Source organism: Electrophorus electricus, chromosome 13 (genome assembly GCF_041902795.1).
Source record: "Electrophorus electricus isolate QZ-2024a chromosome 13, ASM4190279v1, whole genome shotgun sequence".
Taxonomy (NCBI): Eukaryota; Metazoa; Chordata; class Actinopteri; order Gymnotiformes; family Gymnotidae; genus Electrophorus; species Electrophorus electricus.
Genome location: NC_137509.1, coordinates 22,721,447 through 22,747,680, shown reverse-complemented (window position 1 = coordinate 22,747,680; position 26,234 = coordinate 22,721,447). Strand labels below are relative to the sequence as shown.

The 26,234-nt window shown below is 36.9% G+C and overlaps 7 non-coding genes and 24 pseudogenes across 7 annotated transcripts; all 31 read right to left on the bottom strand.

Moving 5' to 3' along the window:
* Positions 1-614: 614 nt before the first annotated feature.
* LOC145644082 (5S ribosomal RNA) lies at positions 615-733 on the bottom strand (annotated as a pseudogene).
* A 790-nt stretch (positions 734-1,523) lies between these two features.
* LOC145649538 (5S ribosomal RNA) lies at positions 1,524-1,642 on the bottom strand (annotated as a pseudogene).
* A 790-nt stretch (positions 1,643-2,432) lies between these two features.
* Positions 2,433-2,551, bottom strand: LOC145647298 (5S ribosomal RNA; annotated as a pseudogene).
* A 352-nt stretch (positions 2,552-2,903) lies between these two features.
* LOC145644627 (5S ribosomal RNA) lies at positions 2,904-3,022 on the bottom strand (annotated as a pseudogene).
* A 790-nt stretch (positions 3,023-3,812) lies between these two features.
* On the bottom strand, positions 3,813-3,931 carry LOC145643591 (5S ribosomal RNA; annotated as a pseudogene).
* Positions 3,932-4,721: 790 nt separating this feature from the next.
* LOC145649536 (5S ribosomal RNA) lies at positions 4,722-4,840 on the bottom strand (annotated as a pseudogene).
* Positions 4,841-5,630: 790 nt separating this feature from the next.
* Positions 5,631-5,749, bottom strand: LOC145649535 (5S ribosomal RNA; annotated as a pseudogene).
* Positions 5,750-6,538: 789 nt separating this feature from the next.
* On the bottom strand, positions 6,539-6,657 carry LOC145643912 (5S ribosomal RNA; annotated as a pseudogene).
* A 790-nt stretch (positions 6,658-7,447) lies between these two features.
* On the bottom strand, positions 7,448-7,566 carry LOC145650544 (5S ribosomal RNA; annotated as a pseudogene).
* A 790-nt stretch (positions 7,567-8,356) lies between these two features.
* On the bottom strand, positions 8,357-8,475 carry LOC145647297 (5S ribosomal RNA; annotated as a pseudogene).
* Positions 8,476-8,827: 352 nt separating this feature from the next.
* On the bottom strand, positions 8,828-8,946 carry LOC145649058 (5S ribosomal RNA; annotated as a pseudogene).
* Positions 8,947-9,736: 790 nt separating this feature from the next.
* Positions 9,737-9,855, bottom strand: LOC145650242 (5S ribosomal RNA). Its single transcript, XR_014116678.1, has one exon. It is a non-coding gene; the product is annotated as a 5S ribosomal RNA (ribosomal RNA).
* A 790-nt stretch (positions 9,856-10,645) lies between these two features.
* On the bottom strand, positions 10,646-10,764 carry LOC145648416 (5S ribosomal RNA; annotated as a pseudogene).
* A 352-nt stretch (positions 10,765-11,116) lies between these two features.
* Positions 11,117-11,235, bottom strand: LOC145650231 (5S ribosomal RNA). The gene has a single exon (XR_014116677.1). It is a non-coding gene; the product is annotated as a 5S ribosomal RNA (ribosomal RNA).
* A 790-nt stretch (positions 11,236-12,025) lies between these two features.
* LOC145649147 (5S ribosomal RNA) lies at positions 12,026-12,144 on the bottom strand (annotated as a pseudogene).
* Positions 12,145-12,496: 352 nt separating this feature from the next.
* On the bottom strand, positions 12,497-12,615 carry LOC145647120 (5S ribosomal RNA; annotated as a pseudogene).
* Positions 12,616-13,405: 790 nt separating this feature from the next.
* On the bottom strand, positions 13,406-13,524 carry LOC145649709 (5S ribosomal RNA; annotated as a pseudogene).
* Positions 13,525-13,876: 352 nt separating this feature from the next.
* On the bottom strand, positions 13,877-13,995 carry LOC145646937 (5S ribosomal RNA; annotated as a pseudogene).
* Positions 13,996-14,785: 790 nt separating this feature from the next.
* Positions 14,786-14,904, bottom strand: LOC145650418 (5S ribosomal RNA; annotated as a pseudogene).
* Positions 14,905-15,693: 789 nt separating this feature from the next.
* Positions 15,694-15,812, bottom strand: LOC145650220 (5S ribosomal RNA). Its single transcript, XR_014116675.1, has one exon. It is a non-coding gene; the product is annotated as a 5S ribosomal RNA (ribosomal RNA).
* Positions 15,813-16,602: 790 nt separating this feature from the next.
* On the bottom strand, positions 16,603-16,721 carry LOC145649708 (5S ribosomal RNA; annotated as a pseudogene).
* A 790-nt stretch (positions 16,722-17,511) lies between these two features.
* LOC145650209 (5S ribosomal RNA) lies at positions 17,512-17,630 on the bottom strand. Its single transcript, XR_014116674.1, has one exon. It is a non-coding gene; the product is annotated as a 5S ribosomal RNA (ribosomal RNA).
* Positions 17,631-18,420: 790 nt separating this feature from the next.
* Positions 18,421-18,539, bottom strand: LOC145649707 (5S ribosomal RNA; annotated as a pseudogene).
* Positions 18,540-19,329: 790 nt separating this feature from the next.
* On the bottom strand, positions 19,330-19,448 carry LOC145650198 (5S ribosomal RNA). Its single transcript, XR_014116673.1, has one exon. It is a non-coding gene; the product is annotated as a 5S ribosomal RNA (ribosomal RNA).
* Positions 19,449-20,238: 790 nt separating this feature from the next.
* On the bottom strand, positions 20,239-20,357 carry LOC145649706 (5S ribosomal RNA; annotated as a pseudogene).
* A 789-nt stretch (positions 20,358-21,146) lies between these two features.
* Positions 21,147-21,265, bottom strand: LOC145650187 (5S ribosomal RNA). Its single transcript, XR_014116672.1, has one exon. It is a non-coding gene; the product is annotated as a 5S ribosomal RNA (ribosomal RNA).
* A 790-nt stretch (positions 21,266-22,055) lies between these two features.
* LOC145649704 (5S ribosomal RNA) lies at positions 22,056-22,174 on the bottom strand (annotated as a pseudogene).
* Positions 22,175-22,964: 790 nt separating this feature from the next.
* LOC145650176 (5S ribosomal RNA) lies at positions 22,965-23,083 on the bottom strand. Its single transcript, XR_014116671.1, has one exon. It is a non-coding gene; the product is annotated as a 5S ribosomal RNA (ribosomal RNA).
* A 790-nt stretch (positions 23,084-23,873) lies between these two features.
* Positions 23,874-23,992, bottom strand: LOC145649703 (5S ribosomal RNA; annotated as a pseudogene).
* A 790-nt stretch (positions 23,993-24,782) lies between these two features.
* On the bottom strand, positions 24,783-24,901 carry LOC145647296 (5S ribosomal RNA; annotated as a pseudogene).
* A 790-nt stretch (positions 24,902-25,691) lies between these two features.
* LOC145647295 (5S ribosomal RNA) lies at positions 25,692-25,810 on the bottom strand (annotated as a pseudogene).
* Between the last annotated feature and the right edge of the window lie 424 nt (positions 25,811-26,234).

Below are 26,234 nucleotides of genomic sequence, written 5' to 3'. Positions count from 1 at the left end.
AGTTTTTTGATGAATCACTGCACTTCACATTCAGGCATGTGAGTTGGAGAGTAAATGAAAGTGATGCAAAAAAAACGTACAGCATCTGCTATTCCCAGGTGCTAACCGATAGTTTGAGTTAATTATTCACTGCACTTCAAATTTGAACATGATAGCTTGAACATAAATTAAAGGGATGCAATACAATCTTACAGCACCTGCTATTCCCTGGTACTAAAATATTTCTATTTAATCTGTACACTTCACATACAAGCTTGTCAGTTGCAGATTAAAGTAAAGTGATGCAACAAAAACTTACAGCATCTGCTATTCCCAGGTGCTAACAGATAGTTTTTTTAATTAATCACTGCATTTCACATCCTAGCATGTTATCTTGAATGTAAATTAAAGTGATTCAATAGAAGCTTACAGCATCTCGTAGTCCAAGGTGCTAACAGATAGTTTTTGATGAATCACTGCACTTCACATTCAGGCATGTGAGTTGGAGAGTAAATGAAAGTGATGCAAAAAAAACTTACAGCATCGGCTATTCCCAGGTGCTAACAGATAGTTTTTTTTATAAATCACTGCACTTCACATTTCAGCTTGAAAGTAAATTAAAGTGATGCAAGAAAAGCTTACAGCACCTGGTATTGCTAGGTAGGGTCCCACCTCAGTACTATCCAGGCCCAAACTTGCTTAGATTCCAAGGTCAGATGCGATTGGGCGTTCTCAAGCTGGTGTGGCCGTAAGCCTTAAACACTTACTCAAATTTCCTAATCATAGCAAATATGATCAAAGACCAATCTGACAATTTTTTTTATTAATCCCTGCACTTCACATTCTAGATTGTTATCTTGAATGTAAATTAAATGATGCAATAAAAGCTTACAACATCTCGTATACGGAGGCACTAACAGACAGTTTTTTGATGAATCACTGCACTTCACATTCAGGCATGTGAGTTGGAGAGTAAATGAAAGTGATGCAAAAAAAACGTACAGCATCTGCTATTCCCAGGTGCTAACCGATAGTTTGAGTTAATTATTCACTGCACTTCAAATTTGAACATGATAGCTTGAACATAAATTAAAGGGATGCAATACAATCTTACAGCACCTGCTATTCCCTGGTACTAAAATATTTCTATTTAATCTGTACACTTCACATACAAGCTTTTCATTTGCAGATTAAAGTAAAGTGATGCAACAAAAACTTACAGCATCTGCTATTCCCAGGTGCTAACAGAAAGTTTTTTTAATTAATCACTGCATTTCACATCCTAGCATGTCATCTTGACAGTAAATTAAAGTGATTCAAGAGAAGCTTACAGCATCTCGTAGTCCAAGGTGCTAACAGATAGTTTTTGATGAATCACTGCACTTCACATTCAGGCATGTGAGTTGGAGAGTAAATGAAAGTGATGCAAAAAAAACTTACAGCATCGGCTATTCCCAGGTGCTAACAGATATTTTTTTTTATTAATCACTGCACTTCACATTTGAGCATGTCAGCTTGAAAGTAAATTAAAGTGATGCAAGAAAAGCTTACAGCACCTGGTATTCCTAGGTAGGGTCCCACCTCAGTACTATCCAGGCCCAAACTTGCTTAGCTTCCAAGGTCAGATGAGATTGGGCGTTCTCAAGCTGGTGTGCCCGCAAGCCTTAAACACTTACTCAAATTTCCTAATCATAGCAAATATGATCAAAGACCAATCTGACAATTTTTTTTATTAATCCCTGCACTTGACATTCTAGAATGTTATCTTGAATGTAAATTAAATGATGCAATAAAAGCTTACAACATCTGGTATACGGAGGCACTAACAGACAGTTTTTTGATGAATCACTGCACTTCACATTCAGGCATGTGAGTTGGAGAGTAAATGAAAGTGATGCAAAAAAAACGTACAGCATCTGCTATTCCCAGGTGCTAACAGATAGTTTGAGTTAATTATTCACTGCACTTCAAATTTGAACATGATAGCTTGAACATAAATTAAAGGGATGCAATACAATCTGACAGCACCTGCTATTCCCTGGTACTAAAATATTTCTATTTAATCTGTACACTTCACATACAAGCTTGTCAGTTGCAGATTAAAGTAAAGTGATGCAACAAAAACTTACAGCATCTGCTATTCCCAGGTGCTAACAGATAGTTTTTTTAATTAATCACTGCATTTCACATCCTAGCATGTCATCTTGACAGTAAATTAAAGTGATTCAAGAGAAGCTTACAGCATCTCGTAGTCCAAGGTGCTAACAGATAGTTTTTGATGAATCACTGCACTTCACATTCAGGCATGTGAGTTGGAGAGTAAATGAAAGTGATGCAAAAAAAACTTACAGCATCGGCTATTCCCAGGTGCTAACAGATAGTTTTTTTTATTAATCACTGCACTTCACATTTCAGCATGTCAGCTTGAAAGTAAATTAAAGTGATGCAAGAAAAGCTTACAGCACCTGGTATTCCTAGGTAGGGTCCCACCTCAGTACTATCCAGGCCCAAACTTGCTTAGCTTCCAAGGTCAGATGCGATTGGGCGTTCTCAAGCTGGTGTGGCCGTAAGCCTTAAACACTTACTCAAATTTCCTAATCATAGCAAATATGATCAAAGACCAATCTGACAATTTTTTTTATTAATCCCTGCACTTGACATTCTAGATTGTTATCTTGAATGTAAATTAAATGATGCAATAAAAGCTTACAACATCTGGTATACGGAGGCACTAACAGACAGTTTTTTGATGAATCACTGCACTTCACATTCAGGCATGTGAGTTGGAGAATAAATGAAAGTGATGCAAAAAAAACTTACAGCATCTGCTATTCCCAGGTGCTAACAGATAGTTTTTTTTATTAATCACTGCACTTCACATTTGAGCATGTCAGCTTGAAAGTAAATTAAAGTGATGCAAGAAAAGCTTACAGCACCTGGTATTCCTAGGTAGGGTGCCACCTCAGTACTATCCAGGCCCAAACTTGCTTAGCTTCCAACGTCAGATGAGATTGGGCGTTCTCAAGCTGGTGTGCCCGCAAGCCTTAAACACTTACTCAAATTTCCTAATCATAGCAAATATGATCAAAGACCAATCTGACAATTTTTTTTATTAATCCCTGCACTTGACATTCTAGAATGTTATCTTGAATGTAAATTAAATGATGCAATAAAAGCTTACAACATCTGGTATACGGAGGCACTAACAGACAGTTTTTTGATGAATCACTGCACTTCACATTCAGGCATGTGAGTTGGAGAGTAAATGAAAGTGATGCAAAAAAAACATACAGCATCTGCTATTCCCAGGTGCTAACAGATAGTTTGAGTTAATTATTCACTGCACTTCAAATTTGAACATGATAGCTTGAACATAAATTAAAGGGATGCAATACAATCTTACAGCACCTGCTATTCCCTGGTACTAAAATATTTCTATTTAATCTGTACACTTCACATACAAGCTTGTCAGTTGCAGATTAAAGTAAAGTGATGCAACAAAAACTTACAGCATCTGCTATTCCCAGGTGCTAACAGATAGTTTTTTTAATTAATCACTGCATTTCACATCCTAGCATGTCATCTTGACAGTAAATTAAAGTGATTCAAGAGAAGCTTACAGCATCTCGTAGTCCAAGGTGCTAACAGATAGTTTTTGATGAATCACTGCACTTCACATTCAGGCATGTGAGTTGGAGAATAAATGAAAGTGATGCAAAAAAAACTTACAGCATCTGCTATTCCCAGGTGCTAACAGATAGTTTTTTTTATTAATCACTGCACTTCACATTTGAGCATGTCAGCTTGAAAGTAAATTAAAGTGATGCAAGAAAAGCTTACAGCACCTGGTATTCCTAGGTAGGGTCCCACCTCAGTACTATCCAGGCCCAAACTTGCTTAGCTTCCAACGTCAGATGAGATTGGGCGTTCTCAAGCTGGTGTGCCCGCAAGCCTTAAACACTTACTCAAATTTCCTAATCATAGCAAATATGATCAAAGACCAATCTGACAATTTTTTTTATTAATCCCTGCACTTGACATTCTAGAATGTTATCTTGAATGTAAATTAAATGATGCAATAAAAGCTTACAACATCTGGTATACGGAGGCACTAACAGACAGTTTTTTGATGAATCACTGCACTTCACATTCAGCCATGTGAGTTGGAGAGTAAATGAAAGTGATGCAAAAAAAACGTACAGCATCTGCTATTCCCAGGTGCTAACCGATAGTTTGAGTTAATTATTCACTGCACTTCAAATTTGAACATGATAGCTTGAACATAAATTAAAGGGATGCAATACAATCTTACAGCACCTGCTATTCCCTGGTACTAAAATATTTCTATTTAATCTGTACACTTCACATACAAGCTTGTCAGTTGCAGATTAAAGTAAAGTGATGCAACAAAAACTTACAGCATCTGCTATTCCCAGGTGCTAACAGATAGTTTTTTTAATTAATCACTGCATTTCACATCCTAGCATGTCATCTTGACAGTAAATTAAAGTGATTCAAGAGAAGCTTACAGCATCTCGTAGTCCAAGGTGCTAACAGATAGTTTTTGATGAATCACTGCACTTCACATTCAGGCATGTGAGTTGGAGAGTAAATGAAAGTGATGCAAAAAAAACTTACAGCATCGGCTATTCCCAGGTGCTAACAGATATTTTTTTTTATTAATCACTGCACTTCACATTTGAGCATGTCAGCTTGAAAGTAAATTAAAGTGATGCAAGAAAAGCTTACAGCACCTGGTATTCCTAGGTAGGGTCCCACCTCAGTACTATCCAGGCCCAAACTTGCTTAGCTTCCAAGGTCAGATGAGATTGGGCGTTCTCAAGCTGGTGTGCCCGCAAGCTTTAAACACTTACTCAAATTTCCTAATCATAGCAAATATGATCAAAGACCAATCTGACAATTTTTTTTATTAATCCCTGCACTTGACATTCTAGAATGTTATCTTGAATGTAAATTAAATGATGCAATAAAAGCTTACAACATCTGGTATACGGAGGCACTAACAGACAGTTTTTTGATGAATCACTGCACTTCACATTCAGGCATGTGAGTTGGAGAGTAAATGAAAGTGATGCAAAAAAAACGTACAGCATCTGCTATTCCCAGGTGCTAACCGATAGTTTGAGTTAATTATTCACTGCACTTCAAATTTGAACATGATAGCTTGAACATAAATTAAAGGGATGCAATACAATCTTACAGCAACTGCTATTCCCTGGTACTAAAATATTTCTATTTAATCTGTACACTTCACATACAAGCTTTTCAGTTGCAGATTAAAGTAAAGTGATGCAACAAAAACTTACAGCATCTGCTATTCCCAGGTGCTAACAGAAAGTTTTTTTAATTAATCACTGCATTTCACATCCTAGCATGTCATCTTGACAGTAAATTAAAGTGATTCAAGAGAAGCTTACAGCATCTCGTAGTCCAAGGTGCTAACAGATAGTTTTTGATGAATCACTGCACTTCACATTCAGGCATGTGAGTTGGAGAGTAAATGAAAGTGATGCAAAAAAAACTTACAGCATCGGCTATTCCCAGGTGCTAACAGATATTTTTTTTTATTAATCACTGCACTTCACATTTGAGCATGTCAGCTTGAAAGTAAATTAAAGTGATGCAAGAAAAGCTTACAGCACCTGGTATTCCTAGGTAGGGTCCCACCTCAGTACTATCCAGGCCCAAACTTGCTTAGCTTCCAAGGTCAGATGAGATTGGGCGTTCTCAAGCTGGTGTGCCCGCAAGCCTTAAACAATACTCAAATTTCCTAATCATAGCAAATATGATCAAAGACCAATCTGACAATTTTTTTTATTAATCCCTGCACTTGACATTCTAGAATGTTATCTTGAATGTAAATTAAATGATGCAATAAAAGCTTACAACATCTGGTATACGGAGGCACTAACAGACAGTTTTTTGATGAATCACTGCACTTCACATTCAGGCATGTGAGTTGGAGAGTAAATGAAAGTGATGCAAAAAAAACGTACAGCATCTGCTATTCCCAGGTGCTAACCGATAGTTTGAGTTAATTATTCACTGCACTTCAAATTTGAACATGATAGCTTGAACATAAATTAAAGGGATGCAATACAATCTTACAGCACCTGCTATTCCCTGGTACTAAAATATTTCTATTTAATCTGTACACTTCACATACAAGCTTTTCAGTTGCAGATTAAAGTAAAGTGATGCAACAAAAACTTACAGCATCTGCTATTCCCAGGTGCTAACAGAAAGTTTTTTTAATTAATCACTGCATTTCACATCCTAGCATGTCATCTTGACAGTAAATTAAAGTGATTCAAGAGAAGCTTACAGCATCTCGTAGTCCAAGGTGCTAACAGATAGTTTTTGATGAATCACTGCACTTCACATTCAGGCATGTGAGTTGGAGAGTAAATGAAAGTGATGCAAAAAAAACTTACAGCATCGGCTATTCCCAGGTGCTAACAGATATTTTTTTTTATTAATCACTGCACTTCACATTTGAGCATGTCAGCTTGAAAGTAAATTAAAGTGATGCAAGAAAAGCTTACAGCACCTGGTATTCCTAGGTAGGGTCCCACCTCAGTACTATCCAGGCCCAAACTTGCTTAGCTTCCAAGGTCAGATGATATTGGGCGTTCTCAAGCTGGTGTGCCCGCAAGCCTTAAACACTTACTCAAATTTCCTAATCATAGCAAATATGATCAAAGACCAATCTGACAATTTTTTTTATTAATCCCTGCACTTGACATTCTAGAATGTTATCTTGAATGTAAATTAAATGATGCAATAAAAGCTTACAACATCTGGTATACGGAGGCACTAACAGACAGTTTTTTGATGAATCACTGCACTTCACATTCAGGCATGTGAGTTGGAGAGTAAATGAAAGTGATGCAAAAAAAACGTACAGCATCTGCTATTCCCAGGTGCTAACAGATAGTTTGAGTTAATTATTCACTGCACTTCAAATTTGAACATGATAGCTTGAACATAAATTAAAGGGATGCAATACAATCTTACAGCACCTGCTATTCCCTGGTACTAAAATATTTCTATTTAATCTGTACACTTCACATACAAGCTTGTCAGTTGCAGATTAAAGTAAAGTGATGCAACAAAAACTTACAGCATCTGCTATTCCCAGGTGCTAACAGATAGTTTTTTTAATTAATCACTGCATTTCACATCCTAGCATGTCATCTTGACAGTAAATTAAAGTGATTCAAGAGAAGCTTACAGCATCTCGTAGTCCAAGGTGCTAACAGATAGTTTTTGATGAATCACTGCACTTCACATTCAGGCATGTGAGTTGGAGAGTAAATGAAAGTGATGCAAAAAAAACTTACAGCATCTGCTATTCCCAGGTGCTAACAGATAGTTTTTTTTATTAATCACTGCACTTCACATTTGAGCATGTCAGCTTGAAAGTAAATTAAAGTGATGCAAGAAAAGCTTACAGCACCTGCTATTCCTAGGTAGGGTCCCACCTCAGTACTATCCAGGCCCAAACTTGCTTAGCTTCCAAGGTCAGATGAGATTGGGCGTTCTCAAGCTGGTGTGCCCGCAAGCCTTAAACACTTACTCAAATTTCCTAATCATAGCAAATATGATCAAAGACCAATCTGACAATTTTTTTTATTAATCCCTGCACTTGACATTCTAGAATGTTATCTTGAATGTAAATTAAATGATGCAATAAAAGCTTACAACATCTGGTATACGGAGGCACTAACAGACAGTTTTTTGATGAATCACTGCACTTCACATTCAGGCATGTGAGGTGGAGAGTAAATGAAAGTGATGCAAAAAAAACGTACAGCATCTGCTATTCCCAGGTGCTAACCGATAGTTTGAGTTAATTATTCACTGCACTTCAAATTTGAACATGATAGCTTGAACATAAATTAAAGGGATGCAATACAATCTTACAGCACCTGCTATTCCCTGGTACTAAAAGATTTCTATTTAATCTGTACACTTCACATACAAGCTTGTCAGTTGCAGATTAAAGTAAAGTGATGCAACAAAAACTTACAGCATCTGCTATTCCCAGGTGCTAACAGATAGTTTTTTTAATTAATCACTGCATTTCACATCCTAGCATGTTATCTTGAATGTAAATTAAAGTGATTCAATAGAAGCTTACAGCATCTCGTAGTCCAAGGTGCTAACAGATAGTTTTTGATGAATCACTGCACTTCACATTCAGGCATGTGAGTTGGAGAGTAAATGAAAGTGATGCAAAAAAAACTTACAGCATCGGCTATTCCCAGGTGCTAACAGATAGTTTTTTTTATTAATCACTGCACTTCACATTTCAGCATGTCAGCTTGAAAGTAAATTAAAGTGATGCAAGAAAAGCTTACAGCACCTGGTATTCCTAGGTAGGGTCCCACCTCAGTACTATCCAGGCCCAAACTTGCTTAGCTTCCAAGGTCAGATGCGATTGGGCGTTCTCAAGCTGGTGTGGCCGTAAGCCTTAAACACTTACTCAAATTTCCTAATCATAGCAAATATGATCAAAGACCAATCTGACAATTTTTTTTATTAATCCCTGCACTTGACATTCTAGATTGTTATCTTGAATGTAAATTAAATGATGCAATAAAAGCTTACAACATCTGGTATACGGAGGCACTAACAGACAGTTTTTTGATGAATCACTGCACTTCACATTCAGGCATGTGAGTTGGAGAGTAAATGAAAGTGATGCAAAAAAAACTTACAACATCGGCTATTCCCAGGTGCTAACAGATAGTTTTTTTTATTAATCACTGCACTTCACATTTGAGCATGTCATCTTGAAAGTAAATTAAAGTGATGCAAGAAAAGCTTACAGCACCTGGTATTCCTAGGTAGGGTCCCACCTCAGTACTATCCAGGCCCAAACTTGCTTAGCTTCCAACGTCAGATGAGATTGGGCGTTCTCAAGCTGGTGTGGCCGTAAGCCTTAAACACTTACTCAAATTTCCTAATCATAGCAAATATGATCAAAGACCAATCTGACAATTTTTTTTATTAATCCCTGCACTTGACATTCTAGATTGTTATCTTGAATGTAAATTAAATGATGCAATAAAAGCTTACAACATCTGGTATACGGAGGCACTAACAGACAGTTTTTTGATGAATCACTGCACTTCACATTCAGGCATGTGAGTTGGAGAGTAAATGAAAGTGATGCAAAAAAAACGTACAGCATCTGCTATTCCCAGGTGCTAACCGATAGTTTGAGTTAATTATTCACTGCACTTCAAATTTGAACATGATAGCTTGAACATAAATTAAAGGGATGCAATACAATCTTACAGCACCTGCTTTTCCCTGGTACTAAAATATTTCTATTTAATCTGTACACTTCACATACAAGCTTGTCAGTTGCAGATTAAAGTAAAGTGATGCAACAAAAACTTACAGCATCTGCTATTCCCAGGTGCTAACAGATAGTTTTTTTAATTAATCACTGCATTTCACATCCTAGCATGTTATCTTGAATGTAAATTAAAGTGATTCAATAGAAGCTTACAGCATCTCGTAGTCCAAGGTGCTAACAGATAGTTTTTGATGAATCACTGCACTTCACATTCAGGCATGTGAGTTGGAGAGTAAATGAAAGTGATGCAAAAAAAACTTACAACATCGGCTATTCCCAGGTGCTAACAGATAGTTTTTTTTATTAATCACTGCACTTCACATTTGAGCATGTCATCTTGAAAGTAAATTAAAGTGATGCAAGAAAAGCTTACAGCACCTGGTATTCCTAGGTAGGGTCCCACCTCAGTACTATCCAGGCCCAAACTTGCTTAGCTTCCAAGGTCAGATGAGATTGGGCGTTCTCAAGCTGGTGTGGCCGTAAGCCTTAAACACTTACTCAAATTGCCTAATCATAGCAAATATGATCAAAGACCAATCTGACAATTTTTTTTATTAATCCCTGCACTTGACATTCTAGAATGTTATCTTGAATGTAAATTAAATGATGCAATAAAAGCTTACAACATCTGGTATACGGAGGCACTAACAGACAGTTTTTTGATGAATCACTGCACTTCACATTCAGGCATGTGAGTTGGAGAGTAAATGAAAGTGATGCAAAAAAAACGTACAGCATCTGCTATTCCCGTGTGCTAACAGATAGTTTGAGTTAATTATTCACTGCACTTCAAATTTGAACATGATAGCTTGAACATAAATTAAAGGGATGCAATACAATCTTACAGCACCTGCTATTCCCTGGTACTAAAATATTTCTATTTAATCTGTACACTTCACATAAAAGCTTGTCAGTTGCAGATTAAAGTAAAGTGATGCAACAAAAACTTACAGCATCTGCTATTCCCAGGTGCTAACAGATAGTTTTTTTAATTAATCACTGCATTTCACATCCTAGCATGTCATCTTGACAGTAAATTAAAGTGATTCAAGAGAAGTTTACAGCATCTCGTAGTCCAAGGTGCTAACAGATAGTTTTTGATGAATCACTGCACTTCACATTCAGGCATGTGAGTTGGAGAGTAAATGAAAGTGATGCAAAAAAAACTTACAACATCGGCTATTCCCAGGTGCTAACAGATAGTTTTTTTTATTAATCACTGCACTTCACATTTGAGCATGTCATCTTGAAAGTAAATTAAAGTGATGCAAGAAAAGCTTACAGCACCTGGTATTCCTAGGTAGGGTCCCACCTCAGTATTATCCAGGCCCAAACTTGCTTAGCTTCCAAGGTCAGATGAGATTGGGCGTTCTCAAGCTGGTGTGGCCGTAAGCCTTAAACACTTACTCAAATTGCCTAATCATAGCAAATATGATCAAAGACCAATCTGACAATTTTTTTTATTAATCCCTGCACTTGACATTCTAGAATGTTATCTTGAATGTAAATTAAATGATGCAATAAAAGCTTACAACATCTGGTATACGGAGGCACTAACAGACAGTTTTTTGATGAATCACTGCACTTCACATTCAGGCATGTGAGTTGGAGAGTAAATGAAAGTGATGCAAAAAAAACTTACAACATCGGCTATTCCCAGGTGCTAACAGATAGTTTTTTTTATTAATCACTGCACTTCACATTTGAGCATGTCATCTTGAAAGTAAATTAAAGTGATGCAAGAAAAGCTTACAGCACCTGGTATTCCTAGGTAGGGTCCCACCTCAGTACTATCCAGGCCCAAACTTGCTTAGCTTCCAAGGTCAGATGAGATTGGGCGTTCTCAAGCTGGTGTGGCCGTAAGCCGTAAACACTTACTCAAATTTCCTAATCATAGCAAATATGATCAAAGACCAATCTGACAATTTTTTTTATTAATCCCTGCACTTGACATTCTAGAATGTTATCTTGAATGTAAATTAAATGATGCAATAAAAGCTTACAACATCTGGTATACGGAGGCACTAACAGACAGTTTTTTGATGAATCACTGCACTTCACATTCAGGCATGTGAGTTGGAGAGTAAATGAAAGTGATGCAAAAAAAACGTACAGCATCTGCTATTCCCAGGTGCTAACCGATAGTTTGAGTTAATTATTCACTGCACTTCAAATTTGAACATGATAGCTTGAACATAAATTAAAGGGATGCAATACAATCTTACAGCACCTGCTATTCCCTGGTACTAAAATATTTCTATTTAATCTGTACACTTCACATACAAGCTTGTCAGTTGCAGATTAAAGTAAAGTGATGCAACAAAAACTTACAGCATCTGCTATTCCCAGGTGCTAACAGATAGTTTTTTTAATTAATCACTGCATTTCACATCCTAGCATGTTATCTTGAATGTAAATTAAAGTGATTCAATAGAAGCTTACAGCATCTCGTAGTCCAAGGTGCTAACAGATAGTTTTTGATGAATCACTGCACTTCACATTCAGGCATGTGAGTTGGAGAGTAAATGAAAGTGATGCAAAAAAAACTTACAGCATCGGCTATTCCCAGGTGCTAACAGATAGTTTTTTTTATTAATCACTGCACTTCACATTTCAGCATGTCAGCTTGAAAGTAAATTAAAGTGATGCAAGAAAAGCTTACAGCACCTGCTATTCCTAGGTAGGGTCCCACCTCAGTACTATCCAGGCCCAAACTTGCTTAGCTTCCAAGGTCAGATGCGATTGGGCGTTCTCAAGCTGGTGTGGCCGTAAGCCTTAAACACTTACACAAATTTCCTAATCATAGCAAATATGATCAAAGACCAATCTGACAATTTTTTTTATTAATCCCTGCACTTGACATTCTAGATTGTTATCTTGAATGTAAATTAAATGATGCAATAAAAGCTTACAACATCTGGTATACGGAGGCGCTAACAGACAGTTTTTTGATGAATCACTGCACTTCACATTCAGGCATGTGAGTTGGAGAGTAAATGAAAGTGATGCAAAAAAAACTTACAACATCGGCTATTCCCAGGTGCTAACAGATAGTTTTTTTTATTAATCACTGCACTTCACATTTGAGCATGTCATCTTGAAAGTAAATTAAAGTGATGCAAGAAAAGCTTACAGCACCTGGTATTCCTAGGTAGGGTCCCACCTCAGTACTATCCAGGCCCAAACTTGCTTAGCTTCCAAGGTCAGATGAGATTGGGCGTTCTCAAGCTGGTGTGGCCATAAGCCTTAAGCACTTACTCAAATTGCCTAATCATAGCAAATATGATCAAAGACCAATCTGACAATTTTTTTTATTAATCCCTGCACTTGACATTCTAGAATGTTATCTTGAATGTAAATTAAATGATGCAATAAAAGCTTACAACATCTGGTATACGGAGGCACTAACAGACAGTTTTTTGATGAATCACTGCACTTCACATTCAGGCATGTGAGTTGGAGAGTAAATGAAAGTGATGCAAAAAAAACGTACAGCATCTGCTATTCCCGTGTGCTAACAGATAGTTTGAGTTAATTATTCACTGCACTTCAAATTTGAACATGATAGCTTGAACATAAATTAAAGGGATGCAATACAATCTTACAGCACCTGCTATTCCCTGGTACTAAAATATTTCTATTTAATCTGTACACTTCACATAAAAGCTTGTCAGTTGCAGATTAAAGTAAAGTGATGCAACAAAAACTTACAGCATCTGCTATTCCCAGGTGCTAACAGATAGTTTTTTTAATTAATCACTGCATTTCACATCCTAGCATGTCATCTTGACAGTAAATTAAAGTGATTCAAGAGAAGTTTACAGCATCTCGTAGTCCAAGGTGCTAACAGATAGTTTTTGATGAATCACTGCACTTCACATTCAGGCATGTGAGTTGGAGAGTAAATGAAAGTGATGCAAAAAAAACTTACAGCATCGGCTATTCCCAGGTGCTAACAGATAGTTTTTTTTATTAATCACTGCACTTCACATTTGAGCATGTCAGCTTGAAAGTAAATTAAAGTGATGCAAGAAAAGCTCACAGCACCTGGTATTCCTAGGTAGGGTCCCACCTCAGTACTATCCAGACCCAAACTTGCTTAGCTTCCAAGGTCAGATGAGATTGGGCGTTCTCAAGATGGTGTGGCCGTAAGCCTTAAACACTTACTCAAATTTCCTAATCATAGCAAATATGATCAAAGACCAATCTGACAATTTTTTTTATTAATCCCTGCACTTGACATTCTAGATTGTTATCTTGAATGTAAATTAAATGATGCAATAAAAGCTTACAACATCTGGTATACGGAGGCACTAACAGACAGTTTTTTGATGAATCACTGCACTTCACATTCAGGCATGTGAGTTGGAGAGTAAATGAAAGTGATGCAAAAAAAACTTACAACATCGGCTATTCCCAGGTGCTAACAGATAGTTTTTTTTATTAATCACTGCACTTCACATTTGAGCATGTCATCTTGAAAGTAAATTAAAGTGATGCAAGAAAAGCTTACAGCACCTGGTATTCCTAGGTAGGGTCCCACCTCAGTACTATCCAGGCCCAAACTTGCTTAGCTTCCAAGGTCAAATGAGATTGGGCGTTCTCAAGCTGGTGTGGCCGTAAGCCTTAAACACTTACTCAAATTTCCTAATCATAGCAAATATGATCAAAGACCAATCTGACAATTTTTTTTATTAATCCCTGCACTTGACATTCTAGAATGTTATCTTGAATGTAAATTAAATGATGCAATAAAAGCTTACAACATCTCGTATACGGAGGCACTAACAGACAGTTTTTTGATGAATCACTGCACTTCACATTCAGGCATGTGAGTTGGAGAGTAAATGAAAGTGATGCAAAAAAAACGTACAGCATCTGCTATTCCCAGGTGCTAACCGATAGTTTGAGTTAATTATTCACTGCACTTCAAATTTGAACATGATAGCTTGAACATATATTAAAGGGATGCAATAAAATCTTACAGCACCTGCTATTCCCTGGTACTAAAAGATTTCTATTTAATTTGTAGACTTCACATACAAGCTTGTCAGTTGCAGATTAAAGTAAAGTGATGCAACAAAAACTTACAGCATCTGCTATTCCCAGGTGCTAACAGATAGTTTTTTTAATTAATCACTGCATTTCACATCCTAGCATGTTATCTTGAATGTAAATTAAAGTGATTCAATAGAAGCTTACAGCATCTCGTAGTCCAAGGTGCTAACAGATAGTTTTTGATGAATCACTGCACTTCACATTCAGGCATGTGAGTTGGAGAGTAAATGAAAGTGATGCAAAAAAAACTTACAGCATCGGCTATTCCCAGGTGCTAACAGATAGTTTTTTTTATTAATCACTGCACTTCACATTTCAGCATGTCAGCTTGAAAGTAAATTAAAGTGATGCAAGAAAAGCTTACAGCACCTGGTATTCCTAGGTAGGGTCCCACCTCAGTACTATCCAGGCCCAAACTTGCTTAGCTTCCAAGGTCAGATGCCATTGGGCGTTCTCAAGCTGGTGTGGCCGTAAGCCTTAAACACTTACTCAAATTTCCTAATCATAGCAAATATGATCAAAGACCAATCTGACAATTTTTTTTATTAATCCCTGCACTTGACATTCTAGATTGTTATCTTGAATGTAAATTAAATGATGCAATAAAAGCTTACAACATCTGGTATACGGAGGCACTAACAGACAGTTTTTTGATGAATCACTGCACTTCACATTCAGGCATGTGAGTTGGAGAGTAAATGAAAGTGATGCAAAAAAAAGTACAGCATCTGCTATTCCCAGGTGCTAACAGATAGTTTGAGTTAATTATTCACTGCACTTCAAATTTGAACATGATAGCTTGAACATAAATTAAAGGGATGCAATACAATCTTACAGCACCTGCTATTCCCTGGTACTAAAATATTTCTATTTAATCTGTACACTTCACATACAAGCTTGTCAGTTGCAGATTAAAGTAAAGTGATGCAACAAAAACTTACAGCATCTGCTATTCCCAGGTGCTAACAGATAGTTTTTTTAATTAATCACTGCATTTCACATCCTAGCATGTCATCTTGACAGTAAATTAAAGTGATTCAAGAGAAGCTTACGGCATCTCGTAGTCCAAGGTGCTAACAGATAGTTTTTGATGAATCACTGCACTTCACATTCAGGCATGTGAGTTGGAGAGTAAATGAAAGTGATGCAAAAAAAACTTACAGCATCGGCTATTCCCAGGTGCTAACAGATAGTTTTTTTTATTAATCACTGCACTTCACATTTGAGCATGTCATCTTGAAAGTAAATTAAAGTGATGCAAGAAAAGCTTACAGCACCTGGTATTCCTAGGTAGGGTCCCACCTCAGTACTATCCAGGCCCAAACTTGCTTAGCTTCCAAGGTCAGATGAGATTGGGCGTTCTCAAGCTGGTGTGGCCGTAAGCCTTAAACACTTAGTCAAATTGCCTAATCATAGCAAATATGATCAAAGACCAATCTGACAATTTTTTTTATTAATCCCTGCACTTGACATTCTAGAATGTTATCTTGAATGTAAATTAAATGATGCAATAAAAGCTTACAACATCTGGTATACGGAGGCACTAACAGACAGTTTTTTGATGAATCACTGCACTTCACATTCAGGCATGTGAGTTGGAGAGTAAATGAAAGTGATGCAAAAAAAACGTACAGCATCTGCTATTCCCGTGTGCTAACAGATAGTTTGAGTTAATTATTCACTGCACTTCAAATTTGAACATGATAGCTTGAACATAAATTAAAGGGATGCAATACAATCTTACAGCACCTGCTATTCCCTGGTACTAAAATATTTCTATTTAATCTGTACACTTCACATAAAAGCTTGTCAGTTGCAGATTAAAGTAAAGTGATGCAACAAAAACTTACAGCATCTGCTATTCCCAGGTGCTAACAGATAGTTTTTTTAATTAATCACTGCATTTCACATCCTAGCATGTCATCTTGACAGTAAATTAAAGTGATTCAAGAGAAGTTTACAGCATCTCGTAGTCCAAGGTGCTAACAGATAGTTTTTGATGAATCACTGCACTTCACATTCAGGCATGTGAGTTGGAGAGTAAATGAAAGTGATGCAAAAAAAACTTACAGCATCGGCTATTCCCAGGTGCTAACAGATAGTTTTTTTTATTAATCACTGCACTTCACATTTGAGCATGTCAGCTTGAAAGTAAATTAAAGTGATGCAAGAAAAGCTCACAGCACCTGGTATTCCTAGGTAGGGTCCCACCTCAGTACTATCCAGACCCAAACTTGCTTAGCTTCCAAGGTCAGATGAGATTGGGCGTTCTCAAGATGGTGTGGCCGTAAGCCTTAAACACTTACTCAAATTTCCTAATCATAGCAAATATGATCAAAGACCAATCTGACAATTTTTTTTATTAATCCCTGCACTTGACATTCTAGAATGTTATCTTGAATGTAAATTAAATGATGCAATAAAAGCTTACAACATCTGGTATACGGAGGCACTAACAGACAGTTTTTTGATGAATCACTGCACTTCACATTCAGGCATGTGAGGTGGAGAGTAAATGAAAGTGATGCAAAAAAAACGTACAGCATCTGCTATTCCCAGGTGCTAACCGATAGTTTGAGTTAATTATTCACTGCACTTCAAATTTGAACATGATAGCTTGAACATAAATTAAAGGGATGCAATACAATCTTACAGCACCTGCTATTCCCTGGTACTAAAAGATTTCTATTTAATCTGTACACTTCACATACAAGCTTGTCAGTTGCAGATTAAAGTAAAGTGATGCAACAAAAACTTACAGCATCTGCTATTCCCAGGTGCTAACAGATAGTTTTTTTAATTAATCACTGCATTTCACATCCTAGCATGTTATCTTGAATGTAAATTAAAGTGATTCAATAGAAGCTTACAGCATCTCGTAGTCCAAGGTGCTAACAGATAGTTTTTGATGAATCACTGCACTTCACATTCAGGCATGTGAGTTGGAGAGTAAATGAAAGTGATGCAAAAAAAACTTACAGCATCGGCTATTCCCAGGTGCTAACAGATAGTTTTTTTTATTAATCACTGCACTTCACATTTCAGCATGTCAGCTTGAAAGTAAATTAAAGTGATGCAAGAAAAGCTTACAGCACCTGGTATTCCTAGGTAGGGTCCCACCTCAGTACTATCCAGGCCCAAACTTGCTTAGCTTCCAAGGTCAGATGAGATTGGGCGTTCTCAAGCTGGTGTGGCCGTAAGCCTTAAACACTTACTCAAATTGCCTAATCATAGCAAATATGATCAAAGACCAATCTGACAATTTTTTTTATTAATCCCTGCACTTGACATTCTAGAATGTTATCTTGAATGTAAATTAAATGATGCAATAAAAGCTTACAACATCTGGTATACGGAGGCACTAACAGACAGTTTTTTGATGAATCACTGCACTTCACATTCAGGCATGTGAGTTGGAGAGTAAATGAAAGTGATGCAAAAAAAACGTACAGCATCTGCTATTCCCGTGTGCTAACAGATAGTTTGAGTTAATTATTCACTGCACTTCAAATTTGAACATGATAGCTTGAACATAAATTAAAGGGATGCAATACAATCTTACAGCACCTGCTATTCCCTGGTACTAAAATATTTCTATTTAATCTGTACACTTCACATAAAAGCTTGTCAGTTGCAGATTAAAGTAAAGTGATGCAACAAAAACTTACAGCATCTGCTATTCCCAGGTGCTAACAGATAGTTTTTTTAATTAATCACTGCATTTCACATCCTAGCATGTCATCTTGACAGTAAATTAAAGTGATTCAAGAGAAGTTTACAGCATCTCGTAGTCCAAGGTGCTAACAGATAGTTTTTGATGAATCACTGCACTTCACATTCAGGCATGTGAGTTGGAGAGTAAATGAAAGTGATGCAAAAAAAACTTACAGCATCGGCTATTCCCAGGTGCTAACAGATAGTTTTTTTTATTAATCACTGCACTTCACATTTGAGCATGTCAGCTTGAAAGTAAATTAAAGTGATGCAAGAAAAGCTCACAGCACCTGGTATTCCTAGGTAGGGTCCCACCTCAGTACTATCCAGACCCAAACTTGCTTAGCTTCCAAGGTCAGATGAGATTGGGCGTTCTCAAGATGGTGTGGCCGTAAGCCTTAAACACTTACTCAAATTTCCTAATCATAGCAAATATGATCAAAGACCAATCTGACAATTTTTTTTATTAATCCCTGCACTTGACATTCTAGAATGTTATCTTGAATGTAAATTAAATGATGCAATAAAAGCTTACAACATCTGGTATACGGAGGCACTAACAGACAGTTTTTTGATGAATCACTGCACTTCACATTCAGGCATGTGAGGTGGAGAGTAAATGAAAGTGATGCAAAAAAAACGTACAGCATCTGCTATTCCCAGGTGCTAACCGATAGTTTGAGTTAATTATTCACTGCACTTCAAATTTGAACATGATAGCTTGAACATAAATTAAAGGGATGCAATACAATCTTACAGCACCTGCTATTCCCTGGTACTAAAAGATTTCTATTTAATCTGTACACTTCACATACAAGCTTGTCAGTTGCAGATTAAAGTAAAGTGATGCAACAAAAACTTACAGCATCTGCTATTCCCAGGTGCTAACAGATAGTTTTTTTAATTAATCACTGCATTTCACATCCTAGCATGTTATCTTGAATGTAAATTAAAGTGATTCAATAGAAGCTTACAGCATCTCGTAGTCCAAGGTGCTAACAGATAGTTTTTGATGAATCACTGCACTTCACATTCAGGCATGTGAGTTGGAGAGTAAATGAAAGTGATGCAAAAAAAACTTACAGCATCGGCTATTCCCAGGTGCTAACAGATAGTTTTTTTTATTAATCACTGCACTTCACATTTCAGCATGTCATCTTGAAAGTAAATTAAAGTGATGCAAGAAAAGCTTACAGCACCTGGTATTCCTAGGTAGGGTCCCACCTCAGTACTATCCAGGCCCAAACTTGCTTAGCTTCCAAGGTCAGATGAGATTGGGCGTTCTCAAGCTGGTGTGGCCGTAAGCCTTAAACACTTAGTCAAATTGCCTAATCATAGCAAATATGATCAAAGACCAATCTGACAATTTTTTTTATTAATCCCTGCACTTGACATTCTAGAATGTTATCTTGAATGTAAATTAAATGATGCAATAAAAGCTTACAACATCTGGTATACGGAGGCACTAACAGACAGTTTTTTGATGAATCACTGCACTTCACATTCAGGCATGTGAGTTGGAGAGTAAATGAAAGTGATGCAAAAAAAACGTACAGCATCTGCTATTCCCGTGTGCTAACAGATAGTTTGAGTTAATTATTCACTGCACTTCAAATTTGAACATGATAGCTTGAACATAAATTAAAGGGATGCAATACAATCTTACAGCACCTGCTATTCCCTGGTACTAAAATATTTCTATTTAATCTGTACACTTCACATAAAAGCTTGTCAGTTGCAGATTAAAGTAAAGTGATGCAACAAAAACTTACAGCATCTGCTATTCCCAGGTGCTAACAGATAGTTTTTTTAATTAATCACTGCATTTCACATCCTAGCATGTCATCTTGACAGTAAATTAAAGTGATTCAAGAGAAGTTTACAGCATCTCGTAGTCCAAGGTGCTAACAGATAGTTTTTGATGAATCACTGCACTTCACATTCAGGCATGTGAGTTGGAGAGTAAATGAAAGTGATGCAAAAAAAACTTACAGCATCGGCTATTCCCAGGTGCTAACAGATAGTTTTTTTTATTAATCACTGCACTTCACATTTGAGCATGTCAGCTTGAAAGTAAATTAAAGTGATGCAAGAAAAGCTCACAGCACCTGGTATTCCTAGGTAGGGTCCCACCTCAGTACTATCCAGACCCAAACTTGCTTAGCTTCCAAGGTCAGATGAGATTGGGCGTTCTCAAGATGGTGTGGCCGTAAGCCTTAAACACTTACTCAAATTTCCTAATCATAGCAAATATGATCAAAGACCAATCTGACAATTTTTTTATTAATCCCTGCACTTGACATTCTAGAATGTTATCTTGAATGTAAATTAAATGATGCAATAAAAGCTTACAACATCTGGTATACGGAGGCACTAACAGACAGTTTTTTGATGAATCACTGCACTTCACATTCAGGCATGTGAGGTGGAGAGTAAATGAAAGTGATGCAAAAAAAACGTACAGCATCTGCTATTCCCAGGTGCTAACCGATAGTTTGAGTTAATTATTCACTGCACTTCAAATTTGAACATGATAGCTTGAACATAAATTAAAGGGATGCAATACAATCTTACAGCACCTGCTATTCCCTGGTACTAAAAGATTTCTATTTAATCTGTACACTTCACATACAAGCTTGTCAGTTGCAGATTAAAGTAAAGTGATGCAACAAAAACTTACAGCATCTGCTATTCCCAGGTGCTAACAGATAGTTTTTTTAATTAATCACTGCATTTCACATCCTAGCATGTTATCTTGAATGTAAATTAAAGTGATTCAATAGAAGCTTACAGCATCTCGTAGTCCAAGGTGCTAACAGATAGTTTTTGATGAATCACTGCACTTCACATTCAGGCATGTGAGTTGGAGAGTAAATGAAAGTGATGCAAAAAAAACTTACAGCATCGGCTATTCCCAGGTGCTAACAGATAGTTTTTTTTATTAATCACTGCACTTCACATTTCAGCATGTCAGCTTGAAAGTAAATTAAAGTGATGCAAGAAAAGCTTACAGCACCTGGTATTCCTAGGTAGGGTCCCACCTCAGTACTATCCAGGCCCAAACTTGCTTAGCTTCCAAGGTCAGATGAGATTGGGCGTTCTCAAGCTGGTGTGGCCGTAAGCCTTAAACACTTACTCAAATTGCCTAATCATAGCAAATATGATCAAAGACCAATCTGACAATTTTTTTTATTAATCCCTGCACTTGACATTCTAGAATGTTATCTTGAATGTAAATTAAATGATGCAATAAAAGCTTACAACATCTGGTATACGGAGGCACTAACAGACAGTTTTTTGATGAATCACTGCACTTCACATTCAGGCATGTGAGTTGGAGAGTAAATGAAAGTGATGCAAAAAAAACGTACAGCATCTGCTATTCCCGTGTGCTAACAGATAGTTTGAGTTAATTATTCACTGCACTTCAAATTTGAACATGATAGCTTGAACATAAATTAAAGGGATGCAATACAATCTTACAGCACCTGCTATTCCCTGGTACTAAAATATTTCTATTTAATCTGTACACTTCACATAAAAGCTTGTCAGTTGCAGATTAAAGTAAAGTGATGCAACAAAAACTTACAGCATCTGCTATTCCCAGGTGCTAACAGATAGTTTTTTTAATTAATCACTGCATTTCACATCCTAGCATGTCATCTTGACAGTAAATTAAAGTGATTCAAGAGAAGTTTACAGCATCTCGTAGTCCAAGGTGCTAACAGATAGTTTTTGATGAATCACTGCACTTCACATTCAGGCATGTGAGTTGGAGAGTAAATGAAAGTGATGCAAAAAAAACTTACAGCATCGGCTATTCCCAGGTGCTAACAGATAGTTTTTTTTATTAATCACTGCACTTCACATTTGAGCATGTCAGCTTGAAAGTAAATTAAAGTGATGCAAGAAAAGCTCACAGCACCTGGTATTCCTAGGTAGGGTCCCACCTCAGTACTATCCAGACCCAAACTTGCTTAGCTTCCAAGGTCAGATGAGATTGGGCGTTCTCAAGATGGTGTGGCCGTAAGCCTTAAACACTTACTCAAATTTCCTAATCATAGCAAATATGATCAAAGACCAATCTGACAATTTTTTTTATTAATCCCTGCACTTGACATTCTAGAATGTTATCTTGAATGTAAATTAAATGATGCAATAAAAGCTTACAACATCTGGTATACGGAGGCACTAACAGACAGTTTTTTGATGAATCACTGCACTTCACATTCAGGCATGTGAGGTGGAGAGTAAATGAAAGTGATGCAAAAAAAACGTACAGCATCTGCTATTCCCAGGTGCTAACCGATAGTTTGAGTTAATTATTCACTGCACTTCAAATTTGAACATGATAGCTTGAACATAAATTAAAGGGATGCAATACAATCTTACAGCACCTGCTATTCCCTGGTACTAAAAGATTTCTATTTAATCTGTACACTTCACATACAAGCTTGTCAGTTGCAGATTAAAGTAAAGTGATGCAACAAAAACTTACAGCATCTGCTATTCCCAGGTGCTAACAGATAGTTTTTTTAATTAATCACTGCATTTCACATCCTAGCATGTTATCTTGAATGTAAATTAAAGTGATTCAATAGAAGCTTACAGCATCTCGTAGTCCAAGGTGCTAACAGATAGTTTTTGATGAATCACTGCACTTCACATTCAGGCATGTGAGTTGGAGAGTAAATGAAAGTGATGCAAAAAAAACTTACAGCATCGGCTATTCCCAGGTGCTAACAGATAGTTTTTTTTATTAATCACTGCACTTCACATTTCAGCATGTCAGCTTGAAAGTAAATTAAAGTGATGCAAGAAAAGCTTACAGCACCTGGTATTCCTAGGTAGGGTCCCACCTCAGTACTATCCAGGCCCAAACTTGCTTAGCTTCCAAGGTCAGATGAGATTGGGCGTTCTCAAGCTGGTGTGGCCGTAAGCCTTAAACACTTACTCAAATTGCCTAATCATAGCAAATATGATCAAAGACCAATCTGACAATTTTTTTTATTAATCCCTGCACTTGACATTCTAGAATGTTATCTTGAATGTAAATTAAATGATGCAATAAAAGCTTACAACATCTGGTATACGGAGGCACTAACAGACAGTTTTTTGATGAATCACTGCACTTCACATTCAGGCATGTGAGTTGGAGAGTAAATGAAAGTGATGCAAAAAAAACGTACAGCATCTGCTATTCCCGTGTGCTAACAGATAGTTTGAGTTAATTATTCACTGCACTTCAAATTTGAACATGATAGCTTGAACATAAATTAAAGGGATGCAATACAATCTTACAGCACCTGCTATTCCCTGGTACTAAAATATTTCTATTTAATCTGTACACTTCACATAAAAGCTTGTCAGTTGCAGATTAAAGTAAAGTGATGCAACAAAAACTTACAGCATCTGCTATTCCCAGGTGCTAACAGATAGTTTTTTTAATTAATCACTGCATTTCACATCCTAGCATGTCATCTTGACAGTAAATTAAAGTGATTCAAGAGAAGTTTACAGCATCTCGTAGTCCAAGGTGCTAACAGATAGTTTTTGATGAATCACTGCACTTCACATTCAGGCATGTGAGTTGGAGAGTAAATGAAAGTGATGCAAAAAAAACTTACAGCATCGGCTATTCCCAGGTGCTAACAGATAGTTTTTTTTATTAATCACTGCACTTCACATTTGAGCATGTCAGCTTGAAAGTAAATTAAAGTGATGCAAGAAAAGCTCACAGCACCTGGTATTCCTAGGTAGGGTCCCACCTCAGTACTATCCAGACCCAAACTTGCTTAGCTTCCAAGGTCAGATGAGATTGGGCGTTCTCAAGATGGTGTGGCCGTAAGCCTTAAACACTTACTCAAATTTCCTAATCATAGCAAATATGATCAAAGACCAATCTGACAATTTTTTTTATTAATCCCTGCACTTGACATTCTAGAATGTTATCTTGAATGTAAATTAAATGATGCAATAAAAGCTTACAACATCTGGTATACGGAGGCACTAACAGACAGTTTTTTGATGAATCACTGCACTTCACATTCAGGCATGTGAGGTGGAGAGTAAATGAAAGTGATGCAAAAAAAACGTACAGCATCTGCTATTCCCAGGTGCTAACCGATAGTTTGAGTTAATTATTCACTGCACTTCAAATTTGAACATGATAGCTTGAACATAAATTAAAGGGATGCAATACAATCTTACAGCACCTGCTATTCCCTGGTACTAAAAGATTTCTATTTAATCTGTACACTTCACATACAAGCTTGTCAGTTGCAGATTAAAGTAAAGTGATGCAACAAAAACTTACAGCATCTGCTATTCCCAGGTGCTAACAGATAGTTTTTTTAATTAATCACTGCATTTCACATCCTAGCATGTTATCTTGAATGTAAATTAAAGTGATTCAATAGAAGCTTACAGCATCTCGTAGTCCAAGGTGCTAACAGATAGTTTTTGATGAATCACTGCACTTCACATTCAGGCATGTGAGTTGGAGAGTAAATGAAAGTGATGCAAAAAAAACTTACAGCATCGGCTATTCCCAGGTGCTAACAGATAGTTTTTTTTATTAATCACTGCACTTCACATTTCAGCATGTCAGCTTGAAAGTAAATTAAAGTGATGCAAGAAAAGCTTACAGCACCTGGTATTCCTAGGTAGGGTCCCACCTCAGTACTATCCAGGCCCAAACTTGCTTAGCTTCCAAGGTCAGATGCGATTGGGCGTTCTCAAGCTGGTGTGGCCGTAAGCCTTAAACACTTACTCAAATTTCCTAATCATAGCAAATATGATCAAAGACCAATCTGACAATTTTTTTTATTAATCCCTGCACTTGACATTCTAGATTGTTATCTTGAATGTAAATTAAATGATGCAATAAAAGCTTACAACATCTGGTATACGGAGGCACTAACAGACAGTTTTTTGATGAATCACTGCACTTCACATTCAGGCATGTGAGGTGGAGAGTAAATGAAAGTGATGCAAAAAAAACGTACAGCATCTGCTATTCCCAGGTGCTAACCGATAGTTTGAGTTAATTATTCACTGCACTTCAAATTTGAACATGATAGCTTGAACATAAATTAAAGGGATGCAATACAATCTTACAGCACCTGCTATTCCCTGGTACTAAAAGATTTCTATTTAATCTGTACACTTCACATACAAGCTTGTCAGTTGCAGATTAAAGTAAAGTGATGCAACAAAAACTTACAGCATCTGCTATTCCCAGGTGCTAACAGATAGTTTTTTTAATTAATCACTGCATTTCACATCCTAGCATGTTATCTTGAATGTAAATTAAAGTGATTCAATAGAAGCTTACAGCATCTCGTAGTCCAAGGTGCTAACAGATAGTTTTTGATGAATCACTGCACTTCACATTCAGGCATGTGAGTTGGAGAGTAAATGAAAGTGATGCAAAAAAAACTTACAGCATCGGCTATTCCCAGGTGCTAACAGATAGTTTTTTTTATTAATCACTGCACTTCACATTTCAGCATGTCAGCTTGAAAGTAAATTAAAGTGATGCAAGAAAAGCTTACAGCACCTGGTATTCCTAGGTAGGGTCCCACCTCAGTACTATCCAGGCCCAAACTTGCTTAGCTTCCAAGGTCAGATGCGATTGGGCGTTCTCAAGCTGGTGTGGCCGTAAGCCTTAAACACTTACTCAAATTTCCTAATCATAGCAAATATGATCAAAGACCAATCTGACAATTTTTTTTATTAATCCCTGCACTTGACATTCTAGATTGTTATCTTGAATGTAAATTAAATGATGCAATAAAAGCTTACAACATCTGGTATACGGAGGCACTAACAGACAGTTTTTTGATGAATCACTGCACTTCACATTCAGGCATGTGAGTTGGAGAGTAAATGAAAGTGATGCAAAAAAAAGTACAGCATCTGCTATTCCCAGGTGCTAACAGATAGTTTGAGTTAATTATTCACTGCACTTCAAATTTGAACATGATAGCTTGAACATAAATTAAAGGGATGCAATACAATCTTACAGCACCTACTATTCCCTGGTACTAAAATATTTCTATTTAATCTGTACACTTCACATACAAGCTTG